Source organism: Cephus cinctus, unplaced genomic scaffold, assembly GCF_000341935.2.
Source record: "Cephus cinctus unplaced genomic scaffold, Ccin1 Ccin1_scaffold0240, whole genome shotgun sequence".
Classification (NCBI taxonomy): Eukaryota; Metazoa; Arthropoda; class Insecta; order Hymenoptera; family Cephidae; genus Cephus; species Cephus cinctus.
The window spans coordinates 1,397,933-1,401,367 of NW_014332956.1; the positions used below are offsets into that span (position 1 = coordinate 1,397,933).

The following is a 3,435-nucleotide window of genomic DNA, read 5'->3' on the forward strand; positions in this document are numbered from 1 at the left end:
TGGGGGAAGGGGGGGGGGCATTGGATCAGGGCTGATGTGAGTTGAAGCGAGTTCGAGCGAGTGGGAGCCAGTAGAGAGAGCCTACAGAGAAGCAGAGTCTGAAGCTGATGCTGACGCTGACGCTGACGTTGATGCTGAGGCTGAAGTTGAAGCTGAAGCCGAAGCTGAGTCTCTTCTTTACTTGGCCAGCCGACGAGGAAACTTAGCTGGGCGGTGTGGAGGGGGAGCGAGCTGTGTTATAGGAGGGGGAACAGTTATGACCAGCCATCAAGGGGGCAGGCGTCGCTATGGTTACGGCGACGACAACAACCCACCGAGGGGATGTTTTTAAGGGTGATTTTTTTGGATCACCCTACTGGTACGAGGCGAACCATCGATTTTTTGAAAAAGTACCATCGATCGCGTTATACGCGAAAAAGTCGTAACTGCAAGAATTAGACAGGGTCTTTCGAGAAGGTTGTAAATTAAATTTACGTAAAAAGATTATTTCGAAATTTATATTTTCGGCGGGTGGTGCGATAATCTATTAGGTGGACTTTTTACTTTTTTTTTTTTTTTTTTTTTTTACGGTGGATATACCATACGTATCGATGATGTATATGCCTAGTCTCTCGGCACGAAAGGCACCTTCAATCACATAGCTGTTCGCAAATTATGGATACATCAGGGTCCATCTCTATTTTCTCGTGACATAGATGTGGATTTGCGAAACATGCGATCAAAAGGCTGATTATATTTTTTTCTCGAATATTTTCGACTTTTTATATATTTCTCTAAGGACAATGTCTATTTTTCCGAGCATTGAAATAATTATGAAACATCGTAATCCTACGAAAATACAGACGTACCCGAACTGCCAAACTCAAAAAAAATTCTGAAAACAATATAAAACACAAAAGACTCGTTAGTCACACTGCTAATAGTTTGTATCCCAATTGTGCATACATATACACGAGCATACGATCTATATCAGAACGTAAATATGATTAAAATGATCGTGCTATACAATTGACAAGTTGCTCCACTGTTCCTCGGTATCGTAGCTATTTTCTACTATTGACCGAGAGGTGTTGTAACATCCCCACTCTCTCTCTCTCTCTCTCTCTCTCTGCAGAACGAGACTCGTAGTATAGTAAACCCCGACGGCCCATTAATGCGAGTTATCGACACACGATCTGTCAATAGAGTTTCCATTCATAAATTCGCCCCGGCGCATAGTTTTACCGTGGAAAAGTTCACGTGGACTTGATTTATGTGCGGTCGCTGTTGTTTACCGCCGCCGTCTCCTCTGAAAGTCGCAGCGCATAGCGCGATATGCGGCACCAAGTCCAACAGCAGGAGCGACGGTAGTCGCGTAGAGTTTGCTGCTTATTGCTTCACGACTCCCCAGTACGCTAAACACAAATTTCTATATACGCCAATCGCGACCGTTCTTATCACGTGGAAAAACGAAACGGCGTCTCCTCTAGTTCGGCACCAATCACGTTTTTGTTTTTTCTCAAAAACATAGTACTCCGCGTTACTATCCGAGAGTTCGTAACGGCTCCGCAAGAAAGTTTAATGGAAACTGATTCCAGAATTGGCTGCTCCGCAGGAGTGCCGTAAGAAAAACATAGAGTACGACTGCACGGTACGGCTGACATAATTTAGCCGGTAAGTTACGAATTGGCAAGTTGTACCGTCTCTTGCGTGTTGTGACGGGGAAACACGTGGCGATCCGCCGTACTGGCCTCGTTGCGGCTCGCATTGTTTTGTTTGCCATTCTGAATCCGTCAGTGATTAAACCACTATCGAGGCACGATGCATCGCCTCCACACTCAGCCGGGAGGGATTACCGAGAGCGGGAGACTGTCGCGAGCGTGTGCCCACGGTATGTAGACATATCTATATAGGTATATCGGCCTCATTGGTTTGGTTAGTCTGTTGGCCACGATTACTACGTACTACGCGCGTCAATGGCCGTGAATATAAGAGCAATGCGGAAGGAAAAAGTACGACGGGGTCACGATTACCCGACGACCCTTGCGCCAGGGACGATCGATCTTAGCCAATAACGCCGATAGGCTTTTATCAAATTTCTGCAACGCGTGGAATATTTTTTATCAGTACTCTCAGCGTTCGATATTATTTTGACATAACCGCTCTGGGTCTCAGAGACGCGTGCCGGATGGTACGTTTACCGGTACGATTGATTTATTCGTTATCGATGGCGACCCTCTGTTCGACACCCAGCCATCGATCGGTGAGATTTTGCGGTAGGTTAAGGACTCCAAGACTTGACGGGACTTTCGAGCGATTCTTTATTACCGCTTACCGATCTAACTGGGTACACCTTATAAACGCAACCCTCTTGCATTCCACCGCCAAGCGCCGTACTCGTTATTGTCCGTTGACCGAAAAATTTCACGCCTACCGTTATACAGTGTCACAAAGGATCCGTGGGGCCTGGTCGTAAATGAAAGACGCCTGCTACAATAGGACCTGTCGCTCTTGCTCGCTGCCTTCCTTTTTTCCATCTGGGAACGTATATACGTATATATGGCCACCCTAAAAACAGGTGCCACTTTGGCGCCCCATCCCTGTATCTTACTCTGCTCCATCCCTAATACGTCTTTCACAGACTCGTTACGGGTCCGCATTTCCAACAGATTAATATCCTACTTGGGCGTTATCTCTTTATTTACAGTAATAATCCACATTATGTCAATGCTTTTAAAATCAGCTAAGTCGAGTGATCCCAAGGTGCAGTATAGCGCAGAAAGAAAGAGAGAGAGGAGCACGTGTTTTAACGTGTGACGCATCTCCCCTCCTACGGCACTTAACACACGTACCGATATAGGTGACTGTGAGTAACGACAGAAAACGTTAAGGAGAGAGAGAGAGAGAGGGGATAGGGTATATGTGCACGTGGCAAGGAATGGTATATAGTCTGGCCACTATTTCGCCTGACACAGGCAATCGTACGTTGCCCGTTCGCACAGGAGCGATATGCGGAAGAGAAGCGAACGAGACCAGCAGCAGCACACGATATCGGTGATGCTGTTAGTCGGAGACAGAAGCAACAGCTGACGATATCGATGCGAACGGGACCACCGCGGACGTTATATGCACTTCGCACAGTTTCGCGTGTCTGTATTCTGGCAGCGTATAAGGTACTGGCGATTATATATATATATATATAACGTTTCGCGATTCGATTCTCTGTAGGTTTGTACAAACGCGTGTACCGTAAGTACGTATAAACACACGTGGGCCTAGGTATATGCTCTCGTGGCTCTCGATTGCATCCTGGAGTGTGCGTGTTGCATTGTCGATGCACGTCCTCCTCCCCTCCGGTGCACTTCTCTGTAAGCATTCCCTTCCTCAGCCTCCCCGTTCATAGAGGGATGTGGATATATGACTACAACGCGCCCCCGCGCGCCCCCCCCCCCCCCC

The 3,435-nt window shown here is 47.2% G+C and overlaps 1 protein-coding gene and 1 long non-coding RNA gene across 2 annotated transcripts in view; one reads left to right on the plus strand and one right to left on the minus strand.

The window, feature by feature from the left end:
* Nucleotides 1-3,435, minus strand: part of LOC107265831 — a 28,345-nt gene that overhangs the window by 5,058 nt on the left and 19,852 nt on the right. The gene's annotated exons all lie outside the window — the stretch shown is intronic.
* Nucleotides 1-3,435, plus strand: part of LOC107265828 — a gene marked incomplete in the record, with an annotated part of 32,088 nt that overhangs the window by 1,270 nt on the left and 27,383 nt on the right.